At 33.9% G+C, this 20660-nt stretch overlaps 1 protein-coding gene across 7 annotated transcripts in view; it reads right to left on the minus strand.

Moving 5' to 3' along the window:
- Positions 1–20660, minus strand: part of FBXW7 (F-box and WD repeat domain containing 7) — a 210790-nt gene that overhangs the window by 143323 nt on the left and 46807 nt on the right. For 2 of the 7 annotated variants that reach the window (XM_015139316.3, XM_078001493.1), the window contains exon 2: positions 2105–2152. The exons of the other annotated variants lie outside the window; for them this stretch is intronic. The gene's annotated coding sequence lies outside the window, so the exon portion shown is untranslated. The remainder of the gene's footprint in view (positions 1–2104; positions 2153–20660) is intronic. 7 annotated transcript variants of the gene reach the window in all.

The raw sequence follows: 20660 nt of genomic DNA on the forward strand, positions 1-20660 counted from the left end.
TTTTCTGCTTCAAAGGACACCATCATAAAAAGTAAAGAGATAATCCATAGGAGAAAATATTTGCAAATCATATATGTGATGAAGGACTAGTTTCCAGAAGATATAAAGAATGTTTACAATATTCAACATTAAAAAGATAATCCATTATTTTTAAATGGGCAAAGGAGTTGAAAAGATATTTCTCCAAAGAAGATACACGGTCAATAAGCATGTGAAATGATGCTTATCATTAGTCATTATCAAAATCAAAATCAAAATCACAATGAGATACAACTTCATACCTACTAGAATGGCTGAAATACAAAAGACTGACAATAAGTGTTTATGAGGATGTGAAGAAATTACAATCCTCATACATTGTTGGTGGCCCTGTAAAATGGTACAGCCATTTTGACAGTTCCTCAAAGAGTTACACACAGTTACTATATTTTCGAGCAATGCCACCCCATCCAAATATACTCAAAAACATATCTATACAAAACTTATATAAGAATGTTCATAGAAAAACATTCCTAATAGTCAAAAAAGGAAGTGGCTATAACTCATTAACTGATGAATACATAAATGATATACAAAGAAATACTCAGCCACAAAAATGAAACACTGATACATGCAACAACATGAGTGAAGCTTTAAAATATCATGCTAAGTGAAATAAGCCAGACACAAAGGACACACATTGTATGATTCTATTTTTATAAAATGCCCAGAATAGGCAAATCTATATAAACAAAGCATATTAGTGGTTGCCTAGGGCTGGATGATAAAGGGTATTGAGAAGAAGGATGATGAAAGTAACCTAAGATTACACAGTACTGGTGGTTGCACAACTTGGTGAATAAATTAAAATATCACTGAATTGTACACTTAGAGATGAAATTTCCTGGTATGTAAATTTCATCTCAATAAAACTGTCACTAAAATTAATAAATTTGCTAAGATGAAATATACATGATAAGCACACAATGCAAAGACGACTGCTTCCCTCTAACTGAAATATATGCATCAATAGGGGAAAAAATGACAATAAGTTACTCTTTTCTGCTTAATACATCTCCAGAAATCAGTTACCACCTTCTAAAGTAGTAAAAATCTGTTTAAGAGATCTCTGTGGCATCATTTGTTCCTAAAAGTAGTTATATTTATTACAAATGTACAGTAAACAGAACAGTGTAACTGTTGAACATTTTGGCATCTACTGTGGTTACTATAAAATTTAAGAAAAATAATTTGGTCAAATATTTGCTGTTTCAAACACATTAAAAAGTATAATAAAAGAAGCCAATGCTTATCACTAAATATTTTCTCCTTAATCTGTTACTGACTATATTAAAAACAACAACCAAAAGCCTATATTATGACACATCATTATGCAATGTCTCAGCACTTCTTTCTCATTTTGAAGCATATTTAATAACTTTAAAATCTATTATGATTAACAAAAGCATTTTGTATCTATATAATCATAATACACAAGTATAAAATACTACGTAATTGAAGTAAAATACATTCTGAGATTGACTCACCTACCTTTACTCAAAAATGAAAAAGTCAAAGCTTTATCTATGAAATCATAAGTTTATGAAATTCTTAACTATAGACACCTACATAATTTTTCGTATTTTAGTCTTGGAACAAAGAATAATCTAGATAGGAAATACATACATGCTGACCACAGTATTTGGCTCATGTTGGCATGCTGCAGCAAATAGGACCTAAATACAAGGAGGAGTCAAGTAATGGATGGCTAAAGAAGAAATCTGTATTAGTGTTTTCACACACAAGAAATAATACAAAATCTCAAGTAGGGGAAATCCTGTTTTATTCATAAAGTATTAGCATTCCTGCTCACTAAAACAATTTCTTTCCTTGAACTCTTAATATTAAGGCTGTACACTTGAAAGAATTTCTGGACACAACATAAAGAGCAAGAGAGAAAATGATTGGAATAGGTTTAAGGAGACAAAAATTCTAGTAACCAAGTAAAATTTAAAATATTAATTATAACTGTAATTTACACTCACTATTATAAATGTCATTCATGTAGCATATGTGTAAACTTAAGTTACATACAAAATATTTAACATGGAGAATATTTACTTACCAAATATTTAGACAGCCTTTTCAAAATCCTGCTGGTGGTTGAGATTCCCTATATAATAAAATTTTTTTAAAAAAAAGAAGATGAAACCATTTTCAACTTCAGAGTTATACCTACTCTGTAATGTCTACCCAAGGATTCCATTTAATGAGGGTAATCTGCTTCAGTAAAACAGTTTAAAACCCCAACCATACGCTAAAACTTCGGCATATTACACATATGAAATAATTTTTTCATAGCCTTACAATTTAAATGTTATAGGTAATATATAGAGATGCTAATGAATTATAAAGACACTGGCAGAATTTACTAGACCATGTAAAGAATGAGCTCTATCAAAACTTAGACAAAAAATTATAGATCAAGACAACAGCATACTAACAATGTCTTAGGGAAGCATTCATGCATTCAGTTCTTCCTGACAATCAACATATAATGTAACACATTCTGGTATCTAGTTACCATCTTTTAAGTGGCACCTAGACAATCTAACTATAGAGTCTACTGAGTTAAAACAGAGCCAATGAAGTGGGAATATATTTCACACAGTATTCATTCTATGTTTATCAAAAAATTAACATGAGGAAGCATTTTAAAATCCATCCTATGTTGGTACTTTAAAATAAAAATATTTTATGCATAACAAAAAGAAATGTATAACGGGCAAATCAATTTTACTATTTACAAAAGCTAGCTGTTAATAATTTTATAATAAGCTTATAGTACAAATCCTTTCCATCAAGTCTCAAGTCCAATTTATTTCAAAAATCTAGAATAAAAAGCACTAAATAATATTTATGAAGCTCTTCTTGTCTGCCAGGCAATTTACTTTGTATTTCAAAAAGCATATACATACATTTTTTAATCACCTCATGCCTCACAGACATTAAGTCATCAGCTTAAATACAGTAGCTGCATTTGATGATAAAACTCAGTATTTTTAAACTATCAGTATGACTCCCCAAACACAAAATGTAACAAGACATAAAATGACATATTAAGTAAAACTGACTGCCCTCTCTAAAGTCAGGAATAAAGCTGTTTTTAAATTCCTCTTAAAGAATCTCCATAGTGAAAATCACCTATCATAACTAGCAGGAAATGTTGCCATACTAGAAATTATAGTATCACATATAAAAATAAAAATGTTTTCTCATGAGTAAGCCGTATCAATAGATTTTCTATGACTACTACTGTTAAAATCAAAATCAGTAAAATGAGTAACATCTATCCACAAGCCACAGAAAAGGTGGGGAAAAAGTAAGGTATATTAGAGACCTATATATAAAATTTTAAATAATAAAGCTTATATAGTGACGAGATAAATACTGTCATGATATTTAGGCATAGATTTAATGCACAGCACAGAAAAAAAAAAACTGAATTTCATTACAAACAAACTAAATTTCATTACAGTTACAGGGAGGGAGGGAGGGAGGAAGGAAGGAGGAAAGGAGGCAGGGAAGGGGGAGGGGGAGGGAGGGATGGGAGAGGGAGGGAAGGAGGAAGGGAAGGGAAGGGGAAGGGGAAGGGGAAGGGGAAGGGAGGGGAAGGGGAAGGGAAGGGAAGGGAAGGAGGGAGGGAAGGAAGGAAGGAGGGAAAGAGGGAAGGAGGGAAAGAAAGAAATGGCTGGCACAATGGCTCACACCTGTAATCCCAACATTTTGGGAGACCCAGGCAGGGGGATTGCTTGAGGCCAGGAGTCCAAGACGAGTGTGGGCAACATAGTGAGACTCTGTCTCTACAAAAAAATTTAAAAATTACCCAGGTGTGGTGGCACATATGTGCAGTCCCAGCTACTCAGAAGGCTGAAGCAGGAGGATTGCTTGAGCCCAAGAGTTCGAGGCTGCAATAAGCTATGATAAGGCCACTGCACTCCAGCCTGGGTGACAGAGCGAGACCCTGTCTCTTAAAAACAAAAAAACAAAAACAAAAAAAAGAACCAAGAATGGGCTGCCCTTGGGGAAAGAGGATCTAGGATCCAGTTGGTGCAGCTTATGGCTTGTCCCTGTGTGTACAGTTGTTAAATTATTCTTTTATTTTAATTTTTAAAAAGTTATCCTTTAAATAGATGATACAGGCATGGAGCTTAAAAGGAAACCTCAAAAGGCACAAAGGATTTGTCTCATTTTAAGTGAAAAAATACTGTATCAACATCAAGTAATTAAACATTTCTTTGTTTATCATTAAAAAAATTAATAAAATTAAATAAATTAAAAATGAAAACACAAGCTACAGTGTAGGAGAAAATATTAGCAATGCACATGTTCAACTAAAGACTCGCACCCAAAATATTCTTTAAAAACACTTCAACTGATCTAAAAAGACAAACAGATTTTTAAGATAGGCCAAAGACCGAACAAAACTTCAAAAAGACATACTATTACTCTCCAAAATGACTAACTTTTATCTAAAAAATAGACAATACCAAATGTAAGCAAAAATGTGTAGCAACTGACATTCTAAAATACTGCAGGTAAAAATGTATAATAATATAATATAAACAGTATGGAAAACTGTTTGGAAGTATCTACTAAAGCTGAAGATATAACCAAAGACTAAGTGATACTACTCCTGAGCATACACTCAAAGGAAATGTATACATTTATGCACAAAAAAAAATGTACAAGAATTATCACAGCAGCATTATTTGTAAGAACCCAAAATTGATATAATTTGAATGTCCATCAGCAGAAGGGAGAAATAAACTGTAAGTATATTCACACAAGGAAACCCTAAACCTCAGTGAAAATGAAAAATGCTGTAAGCCAAATATCCATCTCAAAAACATATTGCTGTGGGCAAGAAGCCAGTTTAAAAAAACTTATAAATCATACAGTCTTACATACTATATGATTTATTTATAAAAATTCAAAAACAAGCCAAGCTAATCTCTAATTACAAAGTCAGAATATTAGTTACCTTTCATGTAAAGGAATATGACAGATACAGGGAACTTCTGAGGAGCTGACATCTTGATCTGGGTTGTGGTTACAAAAGTGTGTTCACTTTGTAAAGTTCATCAATATAAAAAGCTCATATATACTTTGTGTATGTAAATTATACTACAATTTTTAAGTTTTTCTAATCAAAGATGAAAAATTACCTCAATAAAATAACTTTAAGCCATCATACTAACAATATGTAATTTACTAATTAAAAAATCTGAAATTCCTAACAATGTATTTCAATTTATTTCCATTTATTATATAAAGGTAAATTAAGTATCTCTGGTCATTTTATATAAATATGTTTAAGAGTAGTTTTAATATAAATTTTACCAGCAAGGGATTCCTTATGATTTTCTACTAATAGTATAAAAAATTTTCCATAACATCTTACTAATGCCCGGCCTGGCAACATAGGGAGACCCCATCTCTATGAAAAATACATTTTTTTAATTAGCTGGGTGTGGTGATGTACACCTGTAGTCCCAGCTACTCAGGAGGCTGAGGTGGGAAGATAGCTTGAGCCCAGGAGGTGAAGGTTACAGTGAGCAGTGACCTGCACTGCACTCCAGACTGGGTGACAGAGCAAGACTATCTCAAAGAAAAAAAAAAACAAAAAAAAGTCTTGCTAATGCTTTCCTAGACAGACTCAAGTTAAATTTACAAATATGTAAATTTGCACACATTTTAAAAGCATTAATAGCTTACTAAGATGTTGATTTCAAAAGCAACCAGATAGCCAAGCCACGCATTCATAAAAACTTTAAAGCAAATTACTTCGTCCTATTGGTTAGAAAATCTTACATCTTTTAAAGCGATATCTTTTGAATCTTTTGAAGAAAAACCGGTATATATATTTTAAAAGATGAGGTCTTACTCTTTAGCCCAGGCTGGAGGGCAGTGGCATGATCATAGCTCACTACAGCCTCCAACTCCTGGGCTCAACCTGCCTCAGCCTCTGGAGTAGCTAGGACTACAGGTGTGCAACACCATGCCTGCCTATTTTTTTTTTCCATAGAAAAGAATTGCAGTATAATTTACATATACAAAGTACATATGAGCTTTTCATATTGATGAACTTTACAAAGTGAACACACTTTTGTAACCACAACCCAGATCAAGATGTCAGCTCCTCAGAAGCTTCCCTGTATCTGTCATATTCCTTTACATGAAAGGTAACTAATATTCTGACTTGGTAATTGGGTCTTGCTACATTGCCCAGGCTGCACAAAACTGACTTTTTAAATCAGTCTGACTCCACAACCTCCCCAAGCATGAAACATGCTTCTTCCAATTCAGATATTTATCTTTCTAAATGGCATATTTTCACCAAGAACAACTTGAGACTTACAGTGATCATTATGGGCAACTTTTGATATGAACAAAATTGTTAATTTGAGAGGCACTCTAGAACAAAAAAGGAAAAGAACCCTCCCTTACGAGAAATTTGTTTTATCTTCCTAAAAGAGGAAGATTAACTTATTGAATATAAGGGATACCTCCCCAGGGGTCACATATCTCAGCAAAAAAAAAGACAAATACTAGACAGACTAGGAATATAGTTAGGGTCCACTTTGAAGCCAAGAGCCAATAGTGACCAAATTAAGACAACAGATCCCATCCCAAATCTAAATAGCCCACAGAATCAGATAAAGATTTATTAGGAAAATTAACCAAACTTTATAACTTCCAGTAATATTGAAGATCTCAGAGAAGACTGCAAAGATATAAGCAAAACAATCTTCCCTTTAAACAAAAGATGCACAATGAATTCAGCAACTGTATGCTGTTCATTTAGCACTAAGTCTAATGAAGACTGTTCATGAATTCTAACCATGTAAATACTGGTATTTTTAAATCTAGCATATTTAGATAGTGTTCTTAAACTATTTTCCTAAGAGACTAATTCTTTTGTTTTCAATTTTAATTTTGGCGGTAGAAAAGCTGGAGCCAGCCTGGTAAAGGTTTTTAAAAAGCACAGACAACTAGTCAAGAATTCTAAGTAGTTATGTGAACATCAGATTTGAATGAACTAGGACAAAGCATTAGAAATCAATTCTCCAATTACCCATCACCTTCTTGATTTAGCCTAATAGTAATATTTCACAAATCAAACTAGTACAAATCAACAGTTTATCTCTACCTTATACAGAATTGAATCCTATTATCTTGTATCTTTCAAAGGTCTTTTTAAAACTTCATCCCATAACAATTTTCTTTTTTTTTTACACAGAGTCTTGCTGTTGACAGACTGGAGTGCAATGGTGCAATTTTGGCTCACTGCAACCTCCACCTCCCAGGTTCAAGTGATTCTTCTGCCTCAGCCTCCCAGTAGTAGCTGGAACTACAGGTGCACGCCACCACGTCCAGCTAATTTTTGTATTTTTAGTAGAGATGGGGTTTCACCATGTTGGCCAGGATGGTCTCGATCTCCTGACCTCATGATCTGCCCGTTTTGGCCTCCCAAGTGCTGGTATTACAGGCGTGAGCCACCATGCCTGGTATGGTAGTAAACACCAGTAATCCCAGCTACTCAGGAGGCTGAAGAGGGAGAATCACTTGAACCCGGGAAGCAGAGGTTGCAGTGAGCAGAGATTGTGCCATTGCACTCCAGCCTGGTTGACAGAGCAAGACTGTCTCAATAAATATATATATTTTATATATATATATATATATATAATTAATAAATAGAGGCCAAGTGTGGTGGCTAATGCCTGTAATCCCAGTACTTGGGGAGGCCAAGGTGGGAGGATCACTTGAGGCTGGAGTTCAAGACCAGCCTGTGAACACAGCAAGACTTCATCTCCACAAAAAATAAAAAACTCAGCCAGGCATGATGGCACATGCTGTAGTCCCAGCTACTCAGAAAGGTGGGGCAGGAAGACCACTTGGGCCCAACAGTTTGAGTGCACTCCAGCGTGGGCAACTGAGCGAGACACCATCTCTAAAGATAACAGTAATAATAAAAGAGTAATAAAAGACCAGGAACAAAGCAAAGATGTGTTTTTACCACTTCTATTCAGCCTTGTCCTGGAAAGCTCTAGCAAGTGCAATTAAGAAAAGAAATGAAATAAAAGGTATACAAATTTAAAATGAAATTTTGTAAAACTGCCTTTATTCAAAAGCATGTTGTCTACATAGAAAATCCAAAGGGTTTTATGATTATAATATGATTTTAACAAGTTGTGGAATATAAAATCATTATGTAAAAATCGATCATATTTTTATATATCAGCAATAAATTAGTACATCAAAAATTTTTAAAGCAGTAGCATTCACAATAACATCCAAAAAAGATATACTTCTACAAAATATTTGCGGGATCTGTATGCTGAAAACTATAAAGCACTGATGAAAATAAGCAAAGACCTAAAAAATGGAAAAATAACTATATTCACGGATTGGAAGGCTCAATATTGGTAAAATGTCAAGTCTCCTCAGATTGACGTGTACATTAAACATAATACCAATCAAAATCTCAAAGTATCTTTGTAGTTATCAACAAGCTGATTCTTAATTTATAAGAAAATGCAAAGGTACTATAATATCCAAAACAATTCAGAAAAAGAACAAAATTTGAGAACACTAATTTCAATAACTACTATAAAACTGTTACTATTTAAGACAACGATGTATTAGCAAGAGGACACACACAGAAATCAACACAACAGAATCATAAATCCAGCAAAATATACTTACAAATAAGGACAACTGATTTTTGACAAAAAGGTAAAACAAAGGTAAAAGGCAACTCACTGAAGGAAAAGATAGTCTCTCTTCAACAAATAGTGCTAGAACAAGTAAATATCCATATGTAAAAACAATGAACCTGAACTCTACCTCATAACTTATACAAACAAAAGGTATTGCCAGACAGATCACAGATCTAAATGTAAGACACAAAATAATAAAACATCTGGACGAAACAAAGAAAAAAATTCTGATTTTCAACTAGGCAAAAAGCTCCTAAGACAATTCATAAGAGAAAAACTTGACAGTAATCAAAATTAGAAACTTTTATTCTGTAAAAGAGATTGAAGAATATGAAAAGACAGATCACAGACTCAGAGAAAATACTTGCAAATCACATCGGACAAAGGACTGTACCCAGAATCAAGAAAGAACTCTCAAACTCAACAATAAGAAAGCAAATAACCTGATTTTCAAAGCCAGCGAACCATCTGAACAGATAACTTCACTATCTTCTGTCAGGTAAATCAGAGTGGTATACTCATGAAAAAAATTTGCCTGAAGACAAAATAGTATAGAAATGAGCAGAAAATATTACTGGGAGATAATTTTCTAAGAGACTCTCATGTTTCTGCACCTCTTAGGAGCAAGACACTCACTACCCTTTTGGTATGCACTATCCTTTTGAGGATACTTTTACAGCAACAGTGTTGGGAGACAAAGACAGTATCTTGCTCCAAAGCAAAGAAAGGCATTCTTACTTCCTAATATACACTACTATTCAGGTTCTGTAAGAAGTTGAAGATTCGGCATCTGTTATGCAATCCACAGTGTGTACAAGCATCATGTGGCCTTCCTCTTCACACTGCTATATGGGAACCAGGAGTTGGAAAACTGGTTGGGGGGGTGGGGTAGGGAAGCAAGCTAATACTCTGGTCACTGCTACTGCTTGCTGCACTAATAAATTGTCCTTCAACTCCAACTCAGGAGTCTCATATCTTTAACCACCACCCATAAAACTACAACTGAGTAATTGCTAGCTTGCAAGTAGGGTAAAATGTCAGCTTCTTCACAGTTCTTGACAATGGGACTCCAGTTCCAAATAAAAGGGGTAGGTCAATATTAGAATAATATAAAAGTTCTAAGAAGGATCCAAATGCCATTTGGAAGAGTATTAGCAGTCATCAGACCTATCATCTCTTACCAGAGTGACATATTTCTATTTTTCTGTGTTTCCTTCCACCCTCATTGAACACGTATTGTAACAACTATATGCATTTGGAAATCTTATAAAGTCAAACAATGAAAATGTCTCAATCCAATTGCGGCATCATCTAAAAAGAATCCAGTAGAAGTATTTAAAAGAGGAGACATTAAATTTGGGGGGAAAAAATAGTAAACCCAAAAAAGCCCATAAATACTCAACCACTGCATATTTGACATTTGCATTTTTCATATATCATCCCAATATTTCCCAGTTTCGCTTCTTAACATTTTGCATTTTAGGGTATTCTTAAATATGATCAGGTCAATAAGCATCTACTGTGCTGAGTTACTTGTCCTTTTGATCTCTTCTTTTTCTGTGCCCACAATCTAGGAAATATGACACCTTTTCCAGTTTGGTTTATTTCTATAGGGCCAAAAGCAGAAAATTTTTTTTAATCTGCAAATTTAAATTGGTGACTCTGTATAACTTAATGTGAAGCAGAAAGGACAATAAATAACATGATATGAGAGTACTGAGTTAAAATTCTTTACTGATACTCTTTTTCATTTACATAGCTATAATATTTCAAAATGCATAAAATTTTTAATACATTTTCAAAGAGGGAGCAATGAAACAAACAAAAATTTTATTAGTGAAAATATTTTCCATAAATAACATCAAAATACAAACTTTTACTTTAAAAATATTTTTGTATTATAAAATATATATAAAATGTACCATTTTAACCATTTTTAAATGGACAATTCAGTAGCATTGAGTACATTCAGAATGTTGTACAACTATCACCACTATTCATTTCCAGAACTTTTCATCATTCCAAATAGAAACTCTATACTCATTAAGCAAACTCCCCATTCCTCCCTCACCCTAGGCCTTATATACTTGCCAGCTTTATATATTTGCCAGCTTTCAGTACCTAATTTAAGTAGAATCATACAATATTTTGTGTCTAGCTTATTTCACTTAGCACAATGTTTTCAAGGTTCATCTATGTTGTACCATGTACCAAAATTTCATTTGTTTTTTTTTTTTTTTTTTTTAATTAATTTATTTTTATTATACTTTAAGTTGTAGGGTACATGTGCATAACGTGCAGGTTTGTTACATATGTATACTTGTGCCATGTTGCTGTGCTGCACCCATCAACTCGTCATTTACATCAGGTATAACTCCCAATGCAATCCCTTCCCCCCTCCCCCCTCCCCATGATAGGCCCCAGTGTGTGATGTTCCCCTTCCTGAGTCCGAGTGATCTCATTGTTCAGTTCCCACCTATGAGTGAGAACATGCGGTGTTTGGTTTGGATTAAGAAAATGTGGCACATATACACCATGGAATACTATGCAGCCATAAAAAAGGATGAGTTTGAGTCCTTTGTAGGGACTTGGATGCAGCTGGAATCCATCATTCTTAGCAAACTATCACAAGAACAGAAATTTCATTTGTTTTTATGGCTGAATAATAATTCTACTATATGTGTAAACACATTTGTCCGTTCATCTGTTCATAGACATTTGGCCTTTTTTTACCTCTTAGTATGAGTAATGCTGCTATCAACACTGCTGTATAAGTTATCCAGTTTGTGTCCGTTCTTTCAATTCTTTTGGAGATATGCCTAAGAGCGAAATTGCTGATGATACAATCATTCTACATCAAACTTTTTGAGGAACTAATAAACTGTCTTTCATAGCAGCTGTACCATTTTACATTCCCACCAGCAATGCATGCATGGTTCCAATTTTCTCCACATCCTTCCCAATCCTTGCTATTTTCTGTGTCTTTGCTAATAGCCAAATTGTATCTAAATGTGGTTTTGATTTGCATTTCTCTAATGACTAATGGTGCAGAGACTCTTCATATGTGTTTATTGGCCATTTTATATCTTCTTTGGAGAAATATCTGTTCAAGTCCTTTACCAATTTTTGAATTAGGTTTTTGTTTTGTTGTTGGGCACAGTACTTTTCTAAGGTTACAAAAAAATTAAAGGCAATCTTGCTTTAATGAAATTAACTGTTATTCTCAGATTAAAGAACTAAAATAGGCTTAAAAGCAGTAATCTAATAATCAAGGATGTCGTAGATCTGATTACACAGCTATTAAATAAAGCAGAATATGATGACAGTGAATGTCCTTCCAAGCAAGCTACTTTGGAAGACAGTTACACATAAGCTGAGCTTTCATCCATGGAGATGAACCTCTTAAGAGATGCAAATGACAAATATTTTATATTTACTGATTTTATCATAGACTATACTGAGTAGTGAAACATATCTTTTAAAACAAGTCTTACAAAGGTAATAAAACCATTAAGACATCTAGTCAAAAAAAGTAAAAACAAGGTAAGCAGGTATCTTGATGTTTTCTCAAGTGTCTCAAAGATACCTATTTTTAAGCCTTCAGGGTAGAGAGAGCAATCCAAGGGCAAATGAAAATGTATGTATAACATTTGCTTGTTACATCTCTTTGGTCTCGCCTGTCCTAAAATAGTCTCTCTCTCACACACACACATCTTTTTCTTAAGACAATGATGTGTGAGGACTCATAGCCAGTTTTCTTATAGAACGTCCCACGTCCTAGATTTGTCTGACTGCTTCCCAGAATGTATTCTGACTTACTCCACAACTTTCTGTATTTCTGGGAAACAAGATCAAGTCTAGAAACCTGACTGGATTCTAGATAAACATCAGGCAAGAATACACCCAAGGTTACATCATTCCGTATTACATCATAACAAAAGGAACATGGTATCAGGCTGTCCCATTATAAGTGTGACCACTTAGTTCAAGTGGCAATCTACAGATCTGTTGCAAAGGTACATTTTCCCTTGGTAGTTGTACAAGGTTTAGAGAATAATTGGGCACCACTGCATACATATCATGCATGTTCACAGCACTCTTACACCTAAAGGTTTTGGCATCCATTGATGCTATTGGCACAGATTGTTTTCTTCAGAGTTTACCAGTTCTAACACTGCTATAACAATTCTCTAAGGAGGGCCTTCCTTTTCTCTTTCTTTTCTTCTTATCTCTCTGGACTCATGGATTTTTTTTTTCAATAGAAGGTTTTATAATTATAGGTATACTTCATTGTACTGCATTTCATTTTACTGGACTTCAAAGATATTGTAGATTTTACATTACAAATAATGGTTTGTACAACCCTGCATTGGGCAAGTCTATATGGTGCAATTTTTCAAATAGCATGTGCTCACTTTGTGTCTCAGTATCACATTTTAGTAAATCTCAAAATATTTCAAACTTTATCATTATTACTGTATCTGTTATGGTGATCTGTGATTTTTGATGTTACTATTGTAACTGCTTTGGGCCACCACAAATCACAAAGATAGAAGATGGCAAGCTTAATTGATAAATGTTGCGTGTGTTCTGACTGCTCCAACCACCAGCCAATCCCTCTCTCTCTCTCCTTCTCCTCAGACCTCCCTATTCCCTAAGACAAACCAACACTAAAATTTGTCCAATTAATAACCCTACAGTGGCCTCTAAGTGTTGGAGTGAAGAGTCACACATTACTCACTTTAAATCAAAAGTTGGAAATAATTAAGCTTAGTGAGGAAGGAATGATGAAGGCCAAGATAGGCCGAAAGCTATGATCCTTGCACCAGTTAACCAAGTTAAAAAAGGAAAAGAAAAGTTCTTGAAAGAAATTAAATGTGCTACTCCAGTGAACACATGAATAATAAGAACAAGAAAGAACCCTACTGCTGATATGCAGAAAGGTTTGGTGTTCTGGATAGAAGATCAAACCAGCCACAATATTCCCTTGAGCCAAAGCCTAATTCACTGCAAAGTCCTCTCTTCAATTCTATGAAGGCTGAGAGAGGTGAGGAAGCTACAGAAGAAAAGTTTGAAGCTAGGAGAGGTTATTTCATGAGGTTTAAGGAGAGAAGCTGTCTCCATAAAAGTGCAATATGAAGCAGCAAGTGCTGATGGAGAAGTTACAGCAAGTTATCTAGAAGATCTAACTAAGATCACTGATGAAGGTGGCAACACTAAACAACAGATTTTCAATGTAGATGAAATAACTCTCTATTGGAAGAAGAAGCCATGTAGTACTTTCCTAGCTAGAAAGGATAAGTCAACGTATGGCTTCCAAACTTCAAAGGATAGGCTGACTCAACATGTTAGGAGTCAATGCTACTGGTGACTTCCAAGGGGAACAATGATCACTTGTCATTCCAAAAATTGTAAGGTCCTTAAGAAATAAGCTAAATCTACTCTGGCTTGTGCAGAACAGAGCCTTGATGAAAGCGCATCTATTTTACACCATGGTTTGCTGAATATTTTAAGTCCACTGTTGAGACTGTTGCTCAGAATAAACGATTCCTTTCAAAATACTACTCATTGCTCATTGATGATGCACCTGGTCACCCAAGAGCTCTGATGAAGATATACCAGAAGACTCATGTTGTTTTCATGCCTGCTAACACAACATCCATTCAGCAGGCCATGGATTGAGGAGTCCCTTTGACTTTCAAGTCTTAATATTTAAGATATTTCATATCCCTGTCAATAGATAGGGATTCCTCTGATAGATGTGGGCAAAGTAAATTGAAAGCCTTCCGGGAAGGATTCATCAATCTGGACACCTTCAAGAACATTCATTATTCATGAGTGGAGATCAAAACATCAGCATTAACAGAAGTCTGGAAGAAGTTGATTCCAACCCTCATGGATGACTTTGAGGAGCTCAAGACTTCAGCAGAAGAAATCACTGCAGATATGACAGAAATAGCAAGAAAACTAGAAGCAGAGCCTGACAACATGACTGAGTTGCTGAAATCTCAAGATAAAATTTGAATGGCTTAGGTGTTGCTTCTTATAAAAAAGAGCAAAGAAAGTGATTTCTTTAGATGGAATCCACTTTTGGTGAAGATGCTGTGAACATTATTGAAATAATAAAGGATTTACAATATTACATACTTAGTTGACAAAGCAGCAGCAGGGTTTGAGAAGACTGCCTCCAATTTTGAAGAATTTCTACTGTAAATAAAACACTATTTAACAGCATCACATTCTACAGAGAAATCTTTCATCAAAGAATCAATTGATGTCACAAATTTCACTGCAGTCTTAGTTTTAAAAATTGCCACAGCCACCCTAACCTTCAGCAACTATCACCCTGACTGGCGAGCAGTCATCAACATCAAGTCAAGACCCTCCAGCAGGAAAAAGGTTAAAACAACTCACTAAAAGCTCAGTTGATCATTATTAGCATTTTTTAGCAATGAAGTATTTCTCAACTAAGGCATGTACATTTTTTCAACATGTTATTACACACTTAACAGACTACAATATTTGTATAAACGTAACTTATATGCACTAGCAAAACAAAAATGTGTGTGACTCCTCAGTTTATTGTAATATTTGTTTTATTGTGATAGTCTGGAACCGAATCCACAATATCTCCAAGATATGCCTGTGACTGCAATCATTATTTCGGAGGTGGCCACTAGAACTCCTTTGAGTTGGTTCTTTTTTACATAATTCCTCAGTTTTTTACCACTTCCTTGTTTTCTGGCTTGCTGTGTGTTTTCCTAAGAACTGGGATCATCTGTTTTTCTGAGACATCTTGAATCCTTTCAATGGGGAGCCATATTTGGCATCCAACATGCATGTAACCATTGCTACTGAGACTGTCCATGCTTCTTAGATTTTCTGGTAGACAGAACAGGGTGGGGGGAGAGATATTTATTTACTCATGGATTCATACCAATATTTCCAATTAATCTGAGGTAAAATATTTTTCTTAGTTCCTTTTATTCTATATTTGTGTCTTTATTCTCTTACAGTGATATATTTTAGTTCCTAATACTATAATAGGTTGACTTTTAAGTTAACCCTATCCTATAAGATAAATAAAATAATTTTAAGTTTACCACAAACAATAGACCTACTGAGTTAAGTAAATGAGATTGTACTACACAGATCATTCTATAGTTTCATGAATAATCTGGGATATTTTGCCATACGTGGTCACAAAGATCTTATTCTTTTTAATCAGCTTGATAATATTCTAAAATATGGATGTACCATTTCCCTACTGGTGAACATTCAGATTATTCCAACTATTTAGTTGAGATATCATTATTTGGTATTACAAATAATGCCAAAATTAACATACTTGTACATACACCTTTATGCATATTTCTATAAAAACTATTTGTGTACATTCTTTGAATTATTTGTACTTATTCATAACCCATTTTTTCAATTTTATTAATTTTTAGAAGGTCTTTATTATGTCTGTTAAAACTTTGTTACATGTTACAAATATTTTCTACTAGTCTGATCTTGTTAAAATGTCTTCTCTCACAGAATTCCATTGTAATAGAGTCAAATCTGTTTCCCTCTTTAGATATATGGCTCTTTATAGGGGAAAAAAAAAAAGCTTTTTGAGGCTGGGCACAGTGGTTACCACCTGTAATCCCAGCTCTTCAGGAGGCTGAGGTGGGAGGATCAGTTGAGCCCAGGAGTTCAAGACCAGCCTAGGGAAGATGACAAAACCCTGTCTCTACAAAAAGTACAAAAATTAGTTGGACACAGTGGCACACAGATATAGTCCCAGCTACTCGTGAGGCTAAGGTGGGAAGATTGCTTGAGCCTGGGAGGTCAAGGCTGCAATGAGTCATGATCATGCCACTGCACTCCAGCCTAGGCAACAAAGTGAGACCCTGTCTCAAAAACAAACAAACAAACAAACAAACAAACAGATACTTGCATCTGTATACAATTTCCTTCTCAGTTTTTATTTATCTGGACCCTACTCCTGTATCAGTAGCATGGTGTTTTAATTACTACAGCACTACAGTATAGCAAGCAATACGGTATAGTATAACAATACCGGTCTTATTTTTATTTTTAAATTTTACACTGGATAATTCTCATTCACATACTATACTACATATATTTGAAAATCGGGTTGTCAAACTTCTCGAACTCCTCAAAAGAAAAAGCAGCTATTTTGACTAGAATTGCTATTAATTTTATGGGTTAGAACTTTGAATAGTCTACATTGGACACTATTTGGTTTTTCATTCTGAAAAATAGTTCTCTCTTCATTTATTTGATCCTAGAATGAACTGTTGTTATTTTCTTCATACAAATCCTATTCATTTTTTAAAATTTATTCCTACTTATTTTATGGTTTTATAGCTTTATGATTGGGTTCCAACATCCATTCTACATAAATTTTTAACTATGTATAGAGGATTTTTTTTCTTAAAATGATAAATATCAAATACACAAAATGAAAAAATCAAGATTCTTATTAAAGAAAAAGTAACCATCAGTCTTTGCCTTTAAAAGAGAGATAAAGCAAGAATATGACCCTTTTTGCAGTTCAAATGCACAGTATCTACTTGAGGGGAAAAAGAGAAGCTTTTTCTCTTTGAGCTGAGATTGCACCACTGCACTCCAGCATGGATGACAGAGAGAGACTCCGTCTCCAAAAAAAGGAGAGTATACAGCCCAACTAAATGGATGAAGAAAAGAAAACATGAATTCTAGCTAACAAAATTAAACATAGTAATGACAACAAAAATACCAAAAAGACTGGGAAACTGTAAGAGCTAAGACCAACATTCTAAAGATCTAGAGAAAGGAAGATTTTTGTACTAGTAAAAATACTTTTTAAAGAGTAAAACAAAAACATATATAATGTAAAACAACAGCAAATACAACATATCAATTAGATAAAACATACTAGTTACACCAAGATAAGTAAATAGGCTTAACCTTCCTATTAGAAAAAGTTTCAAATTGCCTATGTGAAAAATATAATTAAAATAACTATAAGCATAGCACTCTATAAACCTTCACTGGGCTATCTGCTATAAATAAAAAACTGCATAGAAATCTTAAACGTTATTGAGATTATTATTAGGAGTGGTATTGCTATAGTAATTCCAATGTTATGTATATTTTAAGACAGAACAAATGAATAAACATATATTGATGTTATTGGTAAACTGGATCTTCATTATGGAAGAAGAGGAATATGAAACAAGGAAAGGAAAGAACCTTAGTCTCACTAGGAACTCAAATATCACTAGTTTTTAAAAGTATATTTTCTTGCTCTGTCTAATGAAAAGAACCAATAGAAGCAATGACACCCAGTAACGCATCAATGATGTTGGCTTCCAAATACCATTCCCCACTAAGAGAAACAAGAACTTTTGGTAAAACAGCCAAGTCCAGGTCTGGGGTAAGAATACCATAAGGTAAGGAGAGAATGTTTTGTTGTGCCACAAAGCAAATTGGTGCTGTAAAAATGAGGGGGCATGTCAAAGAAACATACAAACCAGACTGAGTTCTTGCTGGCTAAATTGTAACAGTTTGAGTCACCGAAGGATACACAGTTATGCGTCACGTAACCACAGAGATATCTTCTGAGAAATGTGTTCGTTAGGCTATTCCCTCACTGTGGTAACATCACAGAGTGTATTTACACAAGCCTACATGGTATAGCCCATTGCTCCTAGGCTACAAACCTGTACATCATGTTACTGTACTGAGTACTGCCAGGTAACTATAACATGGTGTGTCTGAAAATATCTAGACACAGAAAGGGTACAGTAAAAATACAGTATAAAAGATTTTTTAAAATCATATGCCTATATAGGGCACTTACTATGAATGGAGCTTACAGGACTGGAAGCTGCTCTGGGTGAGTTAATGATTGAGTAATGAGTGAATGTGAAGGCCTAGGGTGTTACTGTACACGGCTGTAGGCTTTGTAAATATACACTCGAGACACACTACATCTATTTTTAAATGTTTTCTTTCTTCAATAATAAACCTTAGCTTACATAAACTTTTTGGTTTTTAAACTTTTCTGACTTTTGTAATAACATTTAGCATAAAACTAACACATTGTACAGCTGCACAAAAATATTTTCTTTCCTTTTATCTTTATTTTACAAGTCTTTTCTATTTTAAAAAAATTCCTGTTTTACTGTTAAAACTGTTTTGCTAAAACCTAAGACACAAACACACACATTAGACTAGCCCTACACAGGGTCAGGATCATCAGTATCACTGTCTTCCACCTCCACATACTGTCTCACTGGAAGGTCTTCAGGGACAGTAACATGCACGGAGCTGTCATCTCCTAAAATAACGATGTCTCTGGAGTACCTCCTGAAGGAACTGCCTGAGGCTGTTTTGCAGTTAACTTTTTTTTTAATACATTCAAAATAACAACAAAGAAGTACATTCAAAATAACAACAAAAAGTATAGCATAGTAAATACATAAACCGGTAACATAGCTGTTTATTATTACTATCAAGTATGTACTGTACGTAATTATATCTGCTATACTTTTATCCAACTGGCAGCACAGATTTGACTTACACTAACACCACTACAAACATGTAATGTGTTGGTTGTGACGTTGGTCCTAGGATGTTATGACAGCTACAACGTCACTATGCGACAGAAATTTTTCAGCTCCATTATAATCTCATGGGATCAATGTCGTATATGCAGTGCATGACTACATAACAATAATGGATTTTTAGTTCACTGAATTAATGAAGAAACCATGAGCCCACAGTGAAAGGACAGAAACTCCCTTACAGAAAGAGGAATGCCAGCTAATAAATGTGGAAAGAATAATAGGTGTAGAAAATCATTTTGCAAGCATCAATGTAACCAACAATTCAGGTATAAATCAATAATGGATATTAAAAACACTGGGAGAAAGGCTGTTGAGAAACAATGTTTACTCAGTCTCAAGGCATTACCCCACAGATTAATGATTAATTATCAATGGGAAAAGGATACTTTTACAATAGAGAAATCAGGTCACACCACCTTAACCAAGTAATGAAACTCAACATCATAAATAATGGAACAAACTAATAACACAGAGGAAAAAATAAACAAACTTTAAGTACATACAAATATCAACATGAATAAATCTTGATATAAATAAACACTGAGTGAAAAAAGCAAGTTAAAAAGTTATGCCAACAATATATTATTTTTTACATTTTAAAACTAAATCAGTACTGTTTATCTTTTTACACAAATAGGTGTTAAAAAGTATTGAAAACTTACAGGATACCTTTAGAAAAGTAATTACCTCTAACAAGAGAGAAAAAAGAATGAGATTAGTAATCTCCAATTATATTTTTAATTTATTTTTAAAAGTTCTGAAACAATGATAGCAAATTTTGGCAGTACAGATACATAAGCATCTTATATTCTTCCTTGTATTTTTTTATATTTTTAAGTATCATTTAAAATTGTTAAATTTAAAATAGACTGCTGTTACATAATTTTTAGTTTTAACAGCTAGCTATATAACATTTAGTTCTGTAATTCTTGCTATTTAAAACAACCATTTTGAAGAACTTTGATTTAGAAAGTCACCAGTGACTCCTATTTCAATCTTTGATGTAAATCAACAGAAGCAAATTGGCACTTCCAAAATGATTCTAACAAGCAAAATGCATTTCATGTAAATAAATAAAAAATAATTTGAAAAGTATGCCATCCAAGTGGCATTACATCTTCTCCAGTTTAATATTTCCTGTATCTCATATTGCTTTTAAAATTGAACATCCTTTGGAGAATTGAAAGTTTGCCTATTTTAATAATTTGCTTTTTGTCAATCACTTTGACCTAACTCTACAAAATCATCCTATTAAAGTTATTATTTTAAATAT

The sequence above is a fragment of the Macaca mulatta genome, chromosome 5 (genome assembly GCF_049350105.2).
Source record: "Macaca mulatta isolate MMU2019108-1 chromosome 5, T2T-MMU8v2.0, whole genome shotgun sequence".
NCBI classification, from domain to species: Eukaryota; Metazoa; Chordata; class Mammalia; order Primates; family Cercopithecidae; genus Macaca; species Macaca mulatta.